Below are 20,333 nucleotides of genomic sequence, written 5' to 3' on the forward strand. Positions count from 1 at the left end.
CAACAAATAACGTACAAGGGAATCCCCATAAGGTTAACAGCTGATCTTTCAACAGAAACTCTGCAAGCCACAAGGGAGCGGCAGGACATATTTAAAGTGATGAAAGGCAAAAACCTACAAGCAAGATTACTCTACCTAGCAAGGAGCTCATTCAGATTCGATGGAGAAATTAAAATCTTTACAGACAAGCAAAAGCTAATATAATTCAACACTACCAGACCAGCTTTACAACAAATGCTAAAGGAACTTCTCTAGGCAGGAAACACAAGGAAAAGACCTACAATAACAAACCCAAAACAATTAAGAAAATGGTAATTGGAACATACATATTGATAATTACCTTAAATGTAAATGGATTAAATGCTCCAACCAAAAGACATAGATTGGCTGAATGGATACAAAAACAAGACCTGTATATATGCTGTCTACAAGAAACCCACTTCAGACCTAGGGACACATACAGACTGAAAGTGAGGGGATGGAAAAAGATATTCCATGCAAATGGAAATCAAAAGAAAGCTGGAGTAGCAATTCTTATATCAGACAAAATAGACTTTAAAATAATACTATTACAAGAGACAAAGAAGGACACTACATAATGATCAAGGGATCAATCCAAGAAGAAGATATAAGAATTGTAAATATTTATGCACCCAACATAGAAGCACCTCAATACATAGGACAAATGCTAACAGCCATTAAAGAGGAAATCGACAGTAACACACTAATAGAAGGGGACTTTAACAGCCCACTTTCACCCACAGACAGATCATCCAAAATGAAAATAAATAAGGAAACAAGCTTTAAATGACACATTAAACAAGATGAACTTAAGTGATATTTATAGGACATTCCATCCAAAAACAACAGAATACACTTTCTTCTCAAGTGCTCATGGAACATTCTCCAGGATAGATCATATCTTGGATCACAAATCAAGCTTTGGTAAATTTACGAAAACCGAAATCATATCAAGTTTCTTTTCCGACCACAATGCTATGAGACTAGACATCAATTACAGGAAAAAATCTGTAAAAAATACAAACACATGGAGGCTAAACAATACATTACTTAATAACCAAGAGTTCACTGAAGAAATCAAAGAGGAAATAAAAAATACCTAAAAACAAATGATAATGAAAACATGATGGCCCAAAACCTATGGGATGCAGCAAAAGCAGTTCTAAGAGGGAAGTTTATAGCAATACAATCCTACCGCAAAAAACAAGAAACATCTTAAATAAACAACCAAGCCTTACACCTAAACCAATTAGAGAAAGAAAAAAAAAAACCCAAAGTTAGCAGAAGGAAAGAAATCATAAAGATCAGATCAGAAATAAATGAAAAAGAAATAAAGGAAATGATAGCAAAGATCAATAAAACTAAAAGCTGGTTCTTTGAGAAGATAAAAAAAAAATTGATAAACCATTAGCCAGACTCATCAAGTAAAAAGGGAGAAGATGCAATAGGATTAGAAATGAAAAAGGACAAGTAACAACTGACACTGCAGAAATACAAAAGATCATGAGACATTACTACAAGCAACTGCATGCCAATAAAATGGACAACCTGGAAGAAATGGACAAATTCTTAGAAAAGCACAACCTTCCAAGACTGAACCAGGAAGAAATAGAAAATACAAACAGACCAATCACAAGCACTGAAATTGAAACTGTGATGAAAAATCTTCCAACAAACAAAAGCCCAGGACCAGATGGCTTCACAGGTGAATTCTATCAAACATTTAGAGAAGAGCTAACACCTACCCTTCTCAAACTTCCAAAATACAGCAGAGGGAGGAACACTCCCAAACTCATTCTACAAGGCCACCATCACCCTGATACCAAAACCAGACAAAGATGTCACAAAGAAAGAAAACTACAGGCCAATATCACTGATGAACATAGATGCAAAAATCCTCAACAAAATACTAGCAAACAGAATCCAACAGCACATTAAAAGGATCAAGTGGGGTTTATCCCAGGAATGCAAGGATTCTTCAATATATGCAAATCAATCAATGTGTTAAACCATATTAACAAAATGCAGGATAAAAACCATATGATAATCTCAATAGATGCAGAAAAAGCTTTCAACAAAATTCAACACCCATTTATGATAAAAAACCCAGAAAGTAGGCACAGAGGGAACTTACCTCAACATAATAAAGGCCATATATGACAAACCCACAGCCAACATACTTCTCAATGGTGAAAAACTGAAACCATTTCCACTAAGATCAGGAACAAGACAAGGTTGCCCACTCTCACCACTATTATTCAATAAAGTTTTGGAAGTCTTAGCCACAGCAATCAGAGAAGACAAAGAAATAAAAGGAATCCAAATCGGAAAAGAAGAACTAAAACTGTCACTGTTTGCAGATGACATGATACTATACGTAGAGAATCCTAAAGATGCTACCAGAAAACTACTAGAGCTAATCAATGAATTTGGTAAAGTAGCAGGATACAAAATTAATGCACAGAAATCTCTTGCATTCCTATACACTAATGATGAAAAATCTGAAAGAGAAATTAAAGAAACACTCCCATTTACCACTGCAACAAAAGGAATTAAATACCTAGGAATAAACCTACCTAAGGAGACAAAAGACCTGTATGTGGAAAACTATAAGACATTGATGAAAGAAATTAAAGATGATACAAATAGATGGAGAGATACACCATGTTCTTGGATTGGAAGAATCAATATCGTGAAAATGAATATACTACCCAAAGCAATCTAAGATTCAATGCAATCCCTATCAAACTACCAATGGCATTTTTCACAGAACTAGAACAAAAAATTTCACAATTTGTATGGAAACACAAAAGACCCCGAATAGTCAAAGCAATCTTGAGAAAGAAAAACGGACCTGGAGGAATCAGGCTCCCTGACTTCAAACTATACTACAAAGTTACAGTAATCAAGACAATATGGTACTGGCACAAAAACAGAAATATAGATCAATGGAACAGGATAGAAAGCCCAGAGATAAAGCCACACACATATAGTCACCTTATCTTTGATAAAGGAGGCAAGAATATACAATGGAGAAAAGACAGCCTCTTCAATAAGTGGTGCTGGGAAAACTGGACAGCTACATGTAAAAGAATGAAACTAGAACACTCCCTAACACCATACACAAAAATAAACTCAAAATGGATTAATGACCTAAATGTAAGGCCAGACACTATCAAACTCTTAGAGGAAAACATAGGCAGAACACTCTATGACATAAATCACAGCAAGATCCTTTTTGACCCACCTCCTAGAGAAAGGGAAATAAAAACAAAAATAAATAAATGGGACCTAATGAAACTTAAAAGGTTTTGCACAGCAAAGGAAACCATAAACAAGACGAAAAGACAACCCTCAGAATGGGAGAAAATATTTGCAAATGAGGCAACTGACAAATGATTAATCTCCAAAATTTACAAGCAGCTCATGCAGCTCAGTATCAAAAACACAACCCAATCCAAAAATGGGCCGAAGACCTAAATAGATGTTTCTCCAAAGAAAGTATACAGATTGCCAACAAACACATGAAAGGATGCTCAACAAAAACTAATCATTAGAGAAATGCAAATCAAAACTGCAATGATGTATCACCTCACACTGGTCAGAACGGCCATCATCAAAAAGTCTACAAACAATAAACGCTGGAGAGGGTGTGGAGAAAAGGGAAACCACTTGCACTGTTGGTGGGAATATAAATTGATACAGCCACTATGGAGAACAGTATGGAGGTTCCTTAAAAAACTACAAATAGAACTACCATATGACCCACCAATTCCACTACTGGGCATATACCCTGAGAAAACCATAATTCAAAAAGAGTCATGTACCATAATGTTCATTGCAGCACTATTTACAATAGCCAGGACATGGAAGCAACCTAAGTGTCTATTGACAGATGAATGGATAAAGAATGGCACATATATACAATGCAATATTACTGAGCCATAAAAGGAAACGAAATTGAGTTATTTGTAGTGAGGCGAATGGACCTAGAGTCTGTCATACAGAGTGAAGTAAGTCAGAAAAAGAAAAACAAATGCTGTATGCTAACACATATATATGGAATCTAAAAAAAATGGTTCTGAAAAACCTAGGGGCAGGACAGGAATAAACACGCAGACGTGGAGAGTGGACTTGAGGACATGGGGAGGGGGAAGTGTGGGCTGGGACGAGGTGAGAGAGTGGCATGGACATATATACACTATCAAATGTAGAATGGATGGCTGGTGGGAAGCAGCTGCATAGCACAGGGAGATCAGCTCGGTGCTTTGTGACCACCTAGAGGGGTGGGATGGGGAGGTTGGGAGGGAGACTCAAGAGGGAGGGGATACGGGGATATGTGTATATGTATGGCTGATTCACTTTGTTATACAGCAGAAGCTAACGCACCATGGTAGAGCAATTATACTCCAATAAAGATATTGGGGGAAAAAAAGACCAATATACACAAATCAGTTGTACTTCTATACAGTTGCAATGAACAATCTGAAAATGAAATTAAGAAAATAATTTCAGGACTTCCCTTGCGGCACAGTGGTTAAGAATCCGCCTGCCAATGCAGGGGACACGGGTTTGATCCCTGGTCGGGGAAGATCCCACATGCCATGGAGCAACTAAGCCCATGCGCCACATCTACTGAGCCTGCGCTCTAGAGCCTGCGAGCCACAACTACTGAAGCCTGCGTGCCTAGAGCCCGTGCTCCGCAACAATAGAAGCCACCACAATGAGAAGCCCGCGCACTACAATGAAGAGTACCCCGCTCTGCACAACTAGAGAAAGCCCACGCACGGCAACGAAGACCCAACACAGCCCAAAATAAATAAAATTTAAAAAATTTTTAAAAAGAAAATAATTTCATTTACAATATCAAAAAGAACAAAACAGGAATAAACTTAATAAAAGAAGTGTAAAACTTATACTCTGATAACTACAAAACATTATTCAAAGAAATTAAAGATTTGAAGATCATTATTCTGAAACTGTTAACAGCTTGCTTTTTTCTCACGTAGTGCAAGTGTCTTTTTATACTTAATTGACAGCAATTGTTTGCAAGTCATTTTTCAGTTCAAGTAATGTCGAACAGTATGTATTTTTTCAATGAGCACAATTTTCTTTAAAAAATGCACTTATATTTGGATCTAAAATGGCATAACTCATGTTGGTTTTGCACTATATTTTCTTCCTTTTTTATTTCACAACAGTCACCATTTTTAAATCAAAATTTCTAAATAGAGATGCCCTTATTTCTTTAAAGATCCAAACCAAAAAAAGTGATTACTTGTGAGTCATACCCATGTCTGACTGTAGCTTTCCTTATTTTTTACTCAGCAGCCTTGTGACAAGTAGCTCATCCAAACACATCACTTAAAAAAAAAAAAACAAACTATTCCATTTAAAAGACACTTAAATTTTTTAGTATTTATTTTAAAATTTATGCATAGTGAAATTTCTTCTTTGGTTAACAGTTCTGTGTTTTGATAAATTCATAGTTCTCTAACAAGTACCATAATAATCAAGATACAGAAAAACTCCATTATCCTCCCCTTAAAATTCCTTTGTGCTATCCCTTTGTAGCCAAGCCCTCCCCCCACACCTTACCCCTGCCCAACCACTGCTATGTTTTCAATTTAAGTTGAAAATATTTTCTAATTTTCTTGGAGACTTCTTCTTTGACCCACAGGTTACTTAGAAGTGTACTGTTTAATTTCCTAATGTTTGGGGATTTCCTACATCTTTCTCTTATTGATTTCTAGTTTACTTTTTGTTAAGACACAGAACATTTTTAAATTTGGTAAGGTTTCTACTATGCCCGGAATATGGTCAGTTTTAGTGAATATTCCATGTGCATTTGAAAAAATGCAGTATTCTGCTGTTGTGAGACTCTTCTATATTGTCACTTAGGTCAAGTTGGTTGACAGTGTTCTGATCTTCTATATCTTTGTGTGACTTACTGTCTACTTGTTCTATGGATTACTCAAAGAAGAATGCTGAAGTTTCCAAGTTTAATTGTGGATCTATTTCTGCTTTCAGTTCTATCAGTTTTTGCTTCATATATTTTGACAATATGCTTTTAGTTGGATACACATTTAGGATTCCTGTCTTTTTGATGAATTGATCCTTTTATAATTATGCAATGTCTTCTTTATCCCTTGCAATTTTCCCTGTTCTGAGGTCTACTTTGTCTATGTTAATATTGTCAATTCAACTTTCTTTTGATTAGTGTTTGCATGGTATACCTTTTCCTATTTTTTAAAAACTTTTTAAGAAGACTTACAATTTTTAGAGCAGTTACAGGTTTAAAACAAAATTGAGAGGGAGGCAGAAATTCCCAACATGTCCCCTGCCTCCACATGTGCATAGTCTTCCCCATTATCAACATCACTCACTAGAACGGTACATTTTTTTACCACTTACATTGACACACCATAATTTACCTTAGTCCATAGTTTACCTTAGTGTTCATTCTTGGTGTTGTACATTCTATGGATGTGGAAAAATGTATGATAATATACACCCATCTTATTCATCTCCCACAACAATCATCCCCCTCCCTCTGGCAACCATTTATCTTTTTACTGTCTCCATAGTTTTGCCTTTTCCAGAATGTCACGTAATTGGAATCATTCAGTATGTAGCCTTTTCAGATTGACTTCTTTCACTTAGTAATATTTAAGGTTCATCCAGGTCTTTTCATGGCTCAATAGCTCATGTCTTTTAAGCGTTTAATAATATTCCATTTTCTGGATGTACCACAGTTTGTTTATACATTCACCTACTAAAAGATATCTTGCTTGCTTCCAAGTTTTAGTAACTATGAATATAGCTGCTATAAAGATCCCTGTGCAGGTTTTTGTGTGAACATAAGTTTTTGTGTAGACCTAAGTTTTTGATTCCTTTGGATAAGTACCAAGGAGTGCTTTCACTGAATCATATGGTAGGAGTATGTTTAGTTTTGTAAGAAACCACCAAACTGTTCTAAAGTGGCTAACACCACTTTGCATTCCCATCAGCAATGTTTGAGAGTTCCTGTTGCTTCACATCCTTGTCAGCATTTGGTGTTGTCAGTGTTCTGGATTTTGTCCATTCTAACAGGTGTGTAGTGGTATCTCATCGTTGCTTTAATTTGCATTTCCTTGATGACACATGATGTGGAGCTACTTTTCCTATGCTTATTTGCCATCTGTATATCTTTTTGGTGAGGTGTCTGTTAGGGTGTTTCACCCATTTTTAGATTGGGTTCTTTGTTATCTTATTGTTGAGTTTTAAGAGTTTTTTGTGTATTTTGGGTAACAGTCCTTTTATCCAATGTCTTTTACAAATACTTTCTCTTAGTCTGTGATTTGTCTTCTAATTCTCTTGATATTGTCTTTAACAGAGCAAAAGTTTTTAACTTTAATGAAGTCCAGCTTATCAATTATTTATTTCATGGATTGTGTCTTTGGAATTTTATCTAAAAAGGCATCAAAATACCCAAGGTCATCTAGGTTTTCTCCAACACTATCTTCTAAGAGTTTCATAGTTTTGCATTTTACAATTAGATCTGTGATCCATTTTGAATTAATTTTGATGAAGGGTGTAAGGTCTGTGTCTAGATTCATTTTTTTTCATATAAAAGTCCAGTTGTTCCAGTACCATTTGTTGAAGACACTATCTTTGCTCCATTGTACTGCCTTTGCTCCTTTGTCAAAGATCAGTTGATTGTATTTATGTGGGTGTACTTCAGGGCTTTCTATTTTGTTACACGGATCTATTTGTCTATTATTTCACCAGTACCACACAATACTGACTACTGTAGCTTTATAGTAAGTCTTGAAGTCAGGTAGCGTCAGTCTTTCAACCTTGTTCTTCTCCTTCAATACTGTGTTGGCTATTCTGGGTCTTTTACCCGCCCCCACCCCTCCAAATAAACTTTAGAATCAGTTTGTTGACATCCATAAAATAACTTCCTGGGATTTTTCACTGGGATTGCATTGAATTTATAGATCAAGTTGGGAAGAACTGAAATCTTGACAACACTGAGTCTTTCTATTCATGAACATGGAATATCTCTCCATTTATTTAAAGCTTCTTTGATTTCATTCACCAGTTTCGTAGTTTTCCTCATACAGATCTTGCCTATATTTTGTTAGATTTATACCTAAGTCTTTTATTTTTAGGGATGTTAATGTAAAGATACTGTGTTTTGAATTTCAAATTCTGCTTGTTCATTGTTAGTATACAGGAAAGCAACTGACTTTTGCACATTAACCTTGTACCCTGCAACCTTGCTATAATCACTTATTAGTACCAGTTTTTTGGTCAGTTCTTTCAGATTTTCTACATAGGCGATCATATCATTGGTGAACAAAGACAGTTTTATGTCTTCCTTCAGGATCTGTATACTTGTTTGTTTGTTTGGTCACTCCGTGCGGCATGCAGGATCTTAGTTCCCTGACCAGGGATTTAACCTGTGCCCCCTGCATTGGGAGTGTGGAGTCTTAACCACTGGACCGCCAGGGAAGTCCTCTGAATCTGCATAGTTTTAATTTCCTTTTCTTGCCTTACTGTATTAGAAAGGACTTCCAGTATGAGGTTAAAAAGGAGTGATGAGGGGGACATCCTTGCTTTGTACCTGATCTTAGTGGCAAAGTTTCTAGGTTCTCACCATTAAGTATGATGTCAGCTGTAGGTTTTTTGTAGCTAGTCTTTATCAAGTTGAGAAAGTTCTCCTCTATCCCTATTTTACTGAGTTTTTATCATGAGTGGGTGATTTGCCAAATGCCTTTTCTGCATCTATTGATACGATTGTGTGGTTTTTCTTTTTTAGTCTGTTGATGTGATAGATTAATTGATTTTTAAATGTTGAACCAGCCTTGCATATCCTGGATCAATTCTAATTGGTCATGGTGTACAATTCTTTTTATATTTTTTGGATTCAATTTGCTAATATTTTGCTGAGAATTTTTACATCTGTTCATATATACTTTTACTTTCAATCTTTCTTGATCTCTAAAATAGGCTTCTCATAGACAGCATATAGTTTGGTCTTCTTTTTTTTCCCTGACAATCTGTATCTTTTACTTCATCTGTTTAGACCACTTACACTTAATAGATATAGACCTAGATATCAATATGGTTGGAATTAGGGACAATATTTTATTATTTTTGATTGTTTCCTGTTTTTTTTGGGGGGGGAGGTGCAGGGTTACTTTGTTCTTCCCTTTTCTGCCTTCTTTCAGATTGTATGAATCCATTTTAATTTATCTATTGGAGTTTTTGCTGTATCTCTTGGTATTTTTTCATTAGTTGCTCTAGGACTTATGAAATACATATCTAACTTTCAGCCTATTTACTGTTGTTTTATCATTTCAAGTAAAACATACAAACCTAAAACCATATAAGTACTTTCAGCCTTCCCACTTAATTATAGTTATCATATATATTACATATATATACAATGAACACTATACCCCCAATGACAATGTTACAGTTTTTGCTTCCAATAGTCATACACATTTTAAAGAATTAAAAGGAGAAAAAGTCTATTTACCCAGATATTTATCATTTCTGTTGCTCTTCCTTTAATCCTGATGTTCTAACTTCCCCCGTTACCACTTCCCCTCAGCTTAAAGAACTGCCTGTTGCATTTCCTTATTACAATTTTCCTTCATCTAAGGATATTTTTATTTTGCCTTAACCCTTGAATACTATTTCATTGGATATAGAATGCTGTGTTAACAATTCCTTTCTTTCAGCACTTTAAAGATGTTGTTCCACTTTCTTCTAGCCTCTATGCTTTCTGAAAAGAAATCCCAGATATTGAAATTGTTGTTTCCCTATATGTATTGTGTCTTTCTACTCTTGCTGCTTTTAAGATTTTTTTCTTAGCTTTCAGCAGTTTCATTATGTTGTGTGTGGGTATGTCTTTCTTTGAGTTTATACTGCTTGGAGTTTGCTGAGCTTCTTGAATCTGTAAATTTGTAGCTTTTACCTAATTGGGGAAATTTTCAGTTATGATTTTTTCAAACCCCTCTTCTTCACCAATTTCTTTCTTCTTTCCCTTTCTCCCTTCTCCAGTGCCAGAATGTTAGACCTTTTGTTATTGTCCCACAAGTCCCTGAGATTTTATTCATTTTTTTCCCAATCTTTTTTCTCTCTGTTCTTCAGACTAGATACTTTCTATTGATTTATTCAAGTTCACTGACTCTTTCCTGTGTCATCTGCATTCTACCAAGCCCATCTACTGAATGATTTAAAAAATTTTTCAGATATTGTATTTTTTAGTTCAAAAATGTCCTTTTAGTCCTATTTTTTCATAAATTTATTTATTTTATTATTTTATTTTATTTTTTTTGGATGCATTGGTCTTCATTGCTGTGCGTGGGCTTTTCTCTGGTTGTGGCGAGCAGGCTTCTCATTGCTGTGGTTTCTCCTGTTGCGGAGCACGGGCTCTAGGCACGCAGGCTTCTGTAGTTGTGGCACGTGGGCTCAGCAGTTGTGGGTCACGGGCTCTAGAGCGCAGGCTCAGTAGTTGTGGCGCACAGGCTTAGCTGCTCCGTGGCATGTGGGATCCTCCCGGACCAGGGCTCGAACCCATGTCCCCTGCATTGGCAGGCAGATTCTCAACCACTGTGCCACCAGGGAAGCCACCTTTTAGTCCTTTTTAATAGTTTATATTTCTCTGCCAAGAATCTCTGCCTTTCTGTTTGTTTCAAGAATGTTGATCTTTATCATGTTGATCGTTCAAGTTTTGTCTTCCCTACCCAGTCTGCCTGTTGTTATACTTTTCAGAGTCCTCAAGTACTTGCTTTTAGTACTTTGTTCTGAGCTTTTAATGGTAATCAGTGGGAGAGAGGCTACAGTGGGCTTACTCTATGTTGGCCCAAAAACAACACTCAAATAGAACAAGTAGTGGGATGCCCACTTAGTGAAACGTCAGCCTCATGTTAGGGTACATCATTCTGCCTATAAACCCATCATAGCTTTTTCAGAACTTTTGCTGATTAGGTGTTATGAGAAACCAGAAGTTTACAATCTTACTGTTAAACAGAAAAAGAAAACACAGATAAAAATAAAACATTTACATACTGTAAATTTTAAAAAATCCATAATGAAATGTTGCCATGTAGAAATGCAGAAAAACATGAGAAGGAGCTATTTAAATCCATTACATGGGACTTCCCTGGCAGTTCAGTAGTTAAGACTCCATGCTTCCACTGCAGTGGGCACGCATTTGATCCATGGTCGGGGAACTAAGATCCCTCATGCCATGCAGTGTGGCCAAAAAATAAAAAATTTTTAAAAATCCATTACAGAAACTTAGGCCAAAAGTAAAGAAAAAAGTGAAGGAAAGGTGCTTTTTCATCAGCCGTAAGAAGAAAAAACTAGTGACTATAATTAAGCAGGTATACAAAAAGAGAAGCAAAAGGGTTGAATAAGTCCCTAACTTATTTTGGCTTTAGTTTCCTTTTCTACAGAATTAAAGCATGAGTTTAATAGTCTCTAGTAGTCTCCTTCAGCTTTCAAAACCTGTAAACCTCTATCTTAATACAGAGTAACAGGAAACAATTCTTTCTTATAATCAGGAGAAAATAACTAATGTCAAGCAAACAAAAGAAGACTAAATTTCTTGATAGGATTGACAATCTTTCTCAAGTGGTGAGTCAAGAATTAATTTATTCACCACAAATTATGGTTGCTGTGTTCATAATCCATATAATTAAATGATGATTATAACTCACATATTATGAATGCTATATCTATATGTTAAAGGTGAAAAAAATCTACCATTTTAAAACTGAAACAAAGCTCAGTTATTGACCTTTAATCTCCATGGCCCTGGTGCTGTCCACTGTCCAGCCCTGGGTGTTCAGCTATACTCTACCTCATCAGAGCCCTCCATCATGACTAAGCTTCCCTCGGGGAGCTCCAGACAGGACAGCAGATAACAAAGTTTTGGGTTTCTCTGTCAGGTCAGTCAGGAAGAGTTCTGCTACAGCTGGGGAGGAAAGAAGAAGAGGCACCCCTAATAGTAACAGATAATAACTAATCATTAGCTAAATTATAGGCTCCTTAATTTACCATTAATTAGTTCAAAAAGCATTTTTTTGAGCCCTTAAAATTTTCCAGGCATGGAGATTTAGAAAAAAGAAAATCCCAGCCCTCAAAGAGTGACAGTCTTCTAGAGAGTCAGGCATGCAGATGGTAAGGAGACTATAACTGCAATATATGATACCAAATTCTCTTTAAAATCTTCTGTTAGTCACCTCTTCTGTGTGAGCTTTGGGCTACCAAACTAGATATTTGTTTTATTTATTTGTTCTAGGCAATGCCCTCTAATATGTCCCACCATCACCTTACTCAAAAAAAGAGAGTCAGGAAACTTTGTTTCAAGTTCAGACTCATAACATCCAGATGTGCCATCTTTTTTTAACATCTTTATTTGAGTATAATTGCTTAACAGTGGTGTGTTAGTTTCTGCTTTATAACAAAGTGAATCAGTTATACATATACATGTATCCCCATATCTCTTCCCTCTTGTGTCCCACTCCCTCCCACCCTCCCTATCTCACGCCTCTAGGTGGTCACAAAGCACTGAGCTGATCTCCCTGTGCTGTGCAGCTGCTTCCCACTAGCTATCTATTTTACATTTGGTAGTGTATATATGTCCATGCCACTCTCTCACTTTGTCCCAGCTTACTGTTCCCCCTCCCCATGTCCTCAAGTCCATTCTCTAGTAGGTCTGCATCTTTATTCCTGTCTTGCCCTTAGGTTCTTCATGACCTTTTTTTTTTTTTTCCCCTTAGATTCCATATATATGTGTTAGCATACTGTATTTGTTTTTCTCTTTCTGACTTACTTCACTCTGTATGACAGACTCTAACTCCATCCACCTCATTACAAATACCTCCATTTCATTTCTTTTTATGGCTGAGTAATATTCCATTGTATATATGTGCCACATCTTCTTTATCTATTCATCCAATGATGGACACTTAGGTTGCTTCCATGTCCTGGCTATTGTAAATAGAGCTGCAATGAACATTTTGGTACATGACTCATTTTGAATTATGGTTTTCTCAGGGTATATGCCCAGTAGTGGGACTGCTGGGTCGTATGGTAGTTCTATTTGTAGTTTCTTAAGGAACCTCCATACTGTTCTCCATAGTGGCTGTATCAATTTACATTCCCACCAACAGTGCAAGTGGTTTCCCTTTTCTCCACACCCTCTCCAGCATTTATTGTTTGTAAATTTTTTGATTATGGCCATTCTGACTGGTTTGAGGTGATACCTCAATGTAGTTTTGATTTGCATTTCTCTAATGATTAATGATGTTGAGCATCCTTTCAGGTGTTTGTTGGCAATCTGTATACTTTCTTTGGAGAAACGTCTGTTTAGGTCTTCGGCCCATTTTTGGATTGGGTTGTGTTTTTGATACTGAGCTGCATGAGCTGCTTGTAAATTTTGGAGATTAATCATTTGTCAGTTGCCTCATTTGCAAATATTTTCTCCCATTCTGAGGGTTGTCTTTTCGTCTTGTTTATGGTTTCCTTTGCTGTGCAAAACCTTTTAAGTTTCATTAGGTCCCATTTATTTATTTTTGTTTTTATTTCCCTTTCTCTAGGAGGTGGGTCAAAAAGGATCTTGCTGTGATTTATGTCATAGAAATGTTTTCCTCTAAGAGTTTGATAGTGTCTGGCCTTACATTTAGGTCATTAATCCATTTTGAGTTTATTTTTGTGTATGGTGTTAGGGAGTGTTCTAGTTTCATTCTTTTACATGTAGCTGTCCAGTTTTCCCAGCACCACTTATTGAAGAGGCTGTCTTTTCTCCATTGTATATTCTTGCCTCCTTTATCAAAGATAAGGTGACTATATGTGTGTGGCTTTATCTCTGGGCTTTCTATCCTGTTCCATTGATCTATATTTCTGTTTTTGTGCCAGTACCATACTCTCCTGATTACTGTAGCTTTGTACTATAGTCTGAAGTCAGGGAGCCTGATTCCTCCAGCTCCGTTTTTCTTTCTCAAGATTGCTTTGGCTATTCGGGGTCTTTTGTGTTTCCATACAAATTGTGAAATTTTTTGTTCTAGTTCTGTGAAAAATGCCATTGGTAGTTTGATAGGGAATGCATTGAATCTGTAGATTGCTTTGGGTAATAGAGTCATTTTCACAATGTTGATTCTTCCAATCCAAGAACATGGTGTATCTCTCCATCTATTTGTATCATCTTTGATTTCTTTCATCAGTGTCTTATAATTTTCTGCATACAGGTCTTTTGTCTCCTTAGGTAGGTTTATTCCTAGGTATCTTATTCTTTTCGTTGCAATGGTAAATGGGAGTGTTTTCTTAATTTCACTTTCAGATTTTTCATCATTAGTGTATAGGAATGCAAGAGATTTCTGTGCATTAATTTTGTATCCTGCTACTTTACCAAATTCATTGATTAGCTCTAGTAGTGTTCTGCTAGCATCTTTAGGATTCTTTATGTATAGTATCATGTCATCTGCAAACAGTGACAGCTTTACTTCTTCTTTTCTGATTTGGATTCCTTTTATTTCTTTTTCTTCTCTGACTGCTGTGGCTAAAACTTCCAAAACTATGTTGAATAATAGTGGTGAGAGTGGGCAACCTTGTCTTCTTCCTGATCTTAGTGGAAATGGTTTCAGTTTTTCACCATTGAGGACGATGTTGGCTGTGGGTTTGTCATATATGGCCTTTATTGTGTTGAGGTAAGTTCCCTTTATGCCTACTTTCTGGAAGGTTTTTATCATAAATGGGTGTTGAATTTTGTCAAAGGCTTTCTCTGCATCTATTGAGATTATCATGTGGTTTTTCTCCTTCAATTTGTTAATACGGTGTATCACATTGATTGATCTGCATATATTGAAGAATCCTTGCATTCCTGGGCTAAACCCCACTTGATTATGGTGTATGATCCTTTTAATGTGCTGTTGGATTCTGTTTGCTAGTATTTTGTTGAGGATTTTTGCATCTATGTTCATCAGTAATATTGGCCTGTAGTTTTCTTTCTTTGTGACATCTCTGTTTGGTTTTGGTATCAGGGTGATGGTGGCCTCGTAGAATGAGTTTGGGAGTGTTCCTCCCTCTGCTATATTTTGGAAGAGTTTGAGAATGATAAGTGTTAGCTCTTCTCTAAATGTATGATACAATTCGCCTGTGAAGCCATCTCGTCCTGGGCTTTTTTTGTTGGAAGATTTTTAATCACAGTTTCAATTTCAGTGCTTGTGATTGGTCTGTTCATATTTTCTATTTCTTCCTGGTTCAGTCTCGGAAGGTTGGGCATTTCTAAGAATTTGTCCATTTCTTCCAGGTTGTCCATTTTATTGGCATATAGTTGCTTGTAGTAATGTCTCATGATCCTTTCTATTTCTGCAGTGTCAGTTATTACTTCTCCTTTTTCATTTCTAATTCTATTGATTTGAGTCTTCTCCCTCTTTTTCTTGATGAGTCTGGCTAATGGTTTATCAATTTTGTTTATCTTCTCAAAGAACCAGCTTTTAGTTTTATTGATCTTTGATATCGTTTCCTTCATCTCTTTTTCATTTATTTCTGATCTGATCTTTATGATTTCTTTCCTTCTGCTAACTTCGGGGTTTTTTTGTTCTTCTTTCTCTAATTGCTTTAGGTGTAAGGTTAGTTTGTTTATTTGAGATGTTTCTTGTTTCTTAAGGTAGGATTGTATTGCTATGAACTTCCCTCTTAGAACTGCTTTTGCTGTATCCCATAGGTTTTGGCTCGTCGTGTTTTCATTGTCATTTGTTTCTAGGTATTTTTTGATTTCTTCAGTGATTTCTTCGTTATTATGTAGTGTATTGTTTAGCCTCTATGTGTTTGTATGTTTTACAGATTTTTTCCTGTAATTTATATCTAGTCTCATAGCGTTGTGGTCAGAAAAGATACTTGATACGATTTCAATTTTCTTAAATTTACCAAGGCTTGATTTGTGACCCAAGATATGATCTATCCTGGAGAATGTTCCATGAGCACTTGAGAAGAAAGTTTATTCTGTTGTTTTTGGATGGAATGTCCTATAAATATCAATTAAGTCCGTCTTGTTTAATGTATCACTTAAAGCTTGTGTTTCCTTATTTATTTTCATTTTGGATCATCTGTCCATTGGTGAAAGTGGGGTGTTAAAGTCCCCTACTATGATTGTGTTCCTGTCGATTTCCTCTTTTATGATTGTTAGTATTTGCCTTATGTATTGAGGTGCTCCTATGTTGGGTGCATAAATATTACAATTCTTATATCTTCTTCTTGGAATGATCCCTTGATCATTATGTAGTGTCCTTCTTTGTCTTTTGTAATAGTCTTTGTTTTAAAATCTATTTTGTCTGATATGAAAGTTGCTACTCCAGCTTTCTTTTGATTTCCATTTGCATGGAATATCTTTTTCCATACCCTCACTTTCAGTCTGTATGTGTCCCTAGGTCTGAAGTGGGTGTCTTGTAGACAACATATATACGGGTCTTGTTTTTGTATCCATTCAGCCAGTCTCTGTCTTTTGGTTGGAGCATTTAATCCATTTACATTTAAGGTAATTATCAATATGCATGTTCCTATCACCATTTTCTTAATTGTTTTGGGTTTGTTATTGTAGGTCTTTTCTTTCTCTTGTGCTTCCTGCCTAGAGAAGTTCCTTTAATGTTTGTTGTAAAGCTGGTCTGGTGGTGCCGAATTCTCTTAGTTTTTGCTTGTCTGTAAAGGTTTTCATTTCTCCGTCAAATCTGAATGACATCCTTGCTGGGTAGAGTAATCTTGGTTGTAGGTTTTTGCCTTTCATCACTTTAAATATGTCCTGCCGCTCCCTTGTGGCTTGCAGAGTTTCTGCTGAAAGATCAGCTGTTAACCTTATGGGGATTCCCTTGTACGTTATTTGTTGTTTTTCCCTTGCTGCTTTTAATATTTTTCTTTGTATTTAATTTTTGATAGTTTGATTAATATGTGTCTTGGCTTGTTTCTCCTTGGATTTATCCTGTATGGGACTCTCTGTGCTTCCTGGACTTGATTAACTATTTCCTTTCCCATATTAGGGAAGTTTTCAACTATAATCTCTTCAAATATTTTCTCAGTCCCTTTCTTTTTCTCTTCTTCTTCTGGGACCCCTATAACTCGAATGTTGGTGTGTTTAATGTTGTCCCAGAGGTCTCTGAGACTGTCCTCAATTCTTTTCATTCTTTTTCCTTTATTCTGCTCTGCAGTAGTTATTTCCACTATTTTTTCTTCCAGGTCACTTATCCGTTCTTCTGCCTCAGTTATTCTGCTATTGATCCCTTCTAGAGAATTTTTTTTTTTTTTTTTAATTTTATAGCTACTTTTATTTTTATTTATTTATTTATTTTTGGCTATGCTGGGTCTTCGGTTCGTGCGAGGGCTTTCTCTAGTTGCGGCAAGTGGGGGCCACTCTTCATCGCGGTGCGGGGACCGCTCTTCATCGCGGTGCGCGGGCCTTTCACTATCGCGGCCCCTCCCGTTGCGGGGCACAGGCTCCAGACGCGCAGGCTCAGTAGTTGTGGCTCACGGGCCCAGCTGCTCCACGGCATGTGGGATCTTCCCAGACCAGGGCTCGAACCCGTGTCCCCTGCATTAGCAGGCAGATTCTCAACCACTGCGCCACCAGGGAAGCCCTAGAGAATTTTTAATTTCATTTATTGTGTTGTTCATCATTGTTTGTTTGCTCTTTAGTTCTTCTAGGTCCTTGTTAAATGTTTCTTGTATTTTCTCCATTCTATTTCCAAGATTTTGGATCATATTTACTTTCATTATTCTGAATTCTTTTTCAGGTAGACTGCCTATTTCCTCTTCATTTGTTAGGTCTGGTGGGTTTTCACCTTGCTCCTTCATCTGCTGTGTGTTTCTCTGTCTTCTCATTTTGCTTAAGTTACTGTGTTTGGGGTCTCCTTTTCACAGGCTGCAGGTTCGTAGTTCCTGCTGTTTTTGGTGTCTGCCCCCAGTGAGTAAGGTTGGTTCAGTGTGTTGTGTAGGCTTCCTGCTGGAGGGGACCGGTGCCTGTGTTCTGGTGGATGAGGCTGCATCTTGTCTTTCTGGTGGGCAGGTCCACGTCTGGTGGTGTGCTTTGGGGTGTCTGACCTTATTATGATTTTAGGCAGCCTCTCTGCTAATGGGTGGGGCTGTGTTTCTGTCTTGCTAGTTGTTTGGCATAGGGTGTCCAGCACTGTAGCTTGCTGGTCGTTGAGTGGAGCTGGGTCTTCGCTTTGAGATGGAGTTCTCTGGGAGATTTTCGCCGTTTGATACTGCGTGGAGCTGGGAGGTCTCTGGTGAACCAATGTCCTGAAGTTGGCTCTCCCACCTCAGAGGCACAGCCCTGATGCCTGGCTGGAGCACCAAGAGCCTGTCATCCACATGGCTCAGAATAAAAGGGAGAAAAAAAGAAAGAATGAAAAAGATAAAATAAAATGAAACGAAATAAAAGAAAGTTATTACAATAAAAAATAATTATTAAAAAAATTTTTTAAGTAATTAAAAAGAAAAGAAAGAAGAAAGCAACCAAACCGAAAAACAAATCCACCAATGATAACAAGCGCAAAAAACTATACTAAAAAAAAGAAAAAAAGAAAAAAAAAGGACAGAGAGAATCGTAGGACAAATGGTAAAAGCAAAGTTATACAGACAAAATCACACACAGAAGCATACACATACACACTCACAAAAAGAGAAAAATGGAAAAATATATATATATATCTTTGCTCCCAAAGTCCACCTCCTCAATTTGGGATGCTTCGTTGTCTATTCAAATATTCCAGAGATGCAGGGTACATCAAGTTGATGGTGGAGATTTAATCCGCTGCTCCTGAGGCTGCTGGGAGAGATTTCCCTTTCTCTTCTTTGTTTGCACAGCTCCTGGGGTTCAGCTTTGGATTTGGTCCTGCCTCTGCGTGTAGGTCGCCTGAGGGCATCTGTTCTTCGCTCAGACAGCACGGGGTTAAAGTAGCAGCTTATTAGGGGGCTCTGGCTCACTCACGCTGGGGGGAGGGAGGGATACGGAGTGCAGGGCGAGCCTGCAGCGGCAGAGACCGGCGTGATGTTGCAGCAGCCTGAGGCGCGCTGTGCATTCTCCCGGGGAAGTTGTCCCTGGATCACGGGACCCTGGCAGTGGCCGGCTGCACAGACTCCCGGGAGGGGCGGTGTGGAGAGTGACCTGTGCTCGCACACAGGCTTCTCGGTGGCTGCAGCAGCAGCCTAGCATCTCATGCCCGTCTCTGGGGTCTGCACTTTTAGCCGTGCCTCGCATCCGTCTCTGGAGCTCATTTAGGCGGTGCTCTGAATCCCCTCTCCTCGCACACCCTGAAACAATGGTCTCTTGCCTCTTAGGCAGGTCCAGACTGTTTCTCAGATTCCCTTCCGGCTAGCTGTGGTGCACTAGCCCCCTTCAGGCTGTGTTCATGCAGCCAACCCCAGTCCTCTCCCTGGGGTCTGACCTCCGAAGCCCGAGCCTCAGCTCCCAGCCCCCACCCGCCCCGGCAGCTTAGCAGACAAGCCTCTCAGGCGGGTGAGTGCTGGTCGCAGATGTGCCATCTTGAGCACATCATTTAAGTCCTTTGGGCATTATTTTCCAGTTTACAAACAGAGAGAGATGGACTAAACTGAGTATCCAAGGTTTAATATGTCATCTTCCTTCAGACTACACTGTCTCTCTTAACAAACCCAGCATTCTCTTACCATCCTAGCTCCAAGCCTGAGGGTCACTTCTGCCCCATTCCTCCAGGTCAATCGCTAAATCCTATCCAATCACCCTCATTTCTACTTCCGGCTTCAAATGTTCCACCATGCCCACACCAGGGCATGAAGTCATGGAAAGGACACGGAGTCAGGCAGACCTGGCTCAAGACTTATTTGCAGTAGTGTTCTAAGTGAAGTATTTAGCACGTGACCTTGGTTTATTCATCTGTGAAATGGGGAACAATGCCTCCCCTCTTGCCTTCCCACATCATCTTGCCCTTGTATTTCAACCTTCCCTCTTCCCTTATCATGTTTCAGACGGCTGAATCTTCCTGAAGTACTGTTTCTACCTGTCCTTTCCTCCTATTTAGAAACCCCTAGAGATTCCCTACAATACTAACTTGAAACTCTCAGGCTTGGCTTGGTTTAATAATCTAATCCCATCCTAACAACACCCCAGTATATCCTCCTGCTCTCAGAAAAGAACCCTCCTTTTTAGTCCTGCTGGTTTCTTCATTGAGGGTTCCTTCTGTTCCCTCACACCTTACTCTTTCTGTCCAGGCCAATCCCACCCACCCTTTGGTCCCTCCTTTTCCATGAAGTCTTCCCTGACCACGCCTGAAAAAGGA

At 38.0% G+C, this 20,333-nt stretch overlaps 1 protein-coding gene across 6 annotated transcripts in view; it reads right to left on the reverse strand.

Annotated features, from left to right (window-relative positions):
• The window catches only part of PLEKHA8 (pleckstrin homology domain containing A8), a 94,392-nt gene that overhangs the window by 42,450 nt on the left and 31,609 nt on the right, over positions 1–20,333 (reverse strand). The window lies entirely within an intron of this gene.

Source organism: Balaenoptera musculus, chromosome 9 (genome assembly GCF_009873245.2).
Source record: "Balaenoptera musculus isolate JJ_BM4_2016_0621 chromosome 9, mBalMus1.pri.v3, whole genome shotgun sequence".
Taxonomy (NCBI): domain Eukaryota; kingdom Metazoa; phylum Chordata; class Mammalia; order Artiodactyla; family Balaenopteridae; genus Balaenoptera; species Balaenoptera musculus.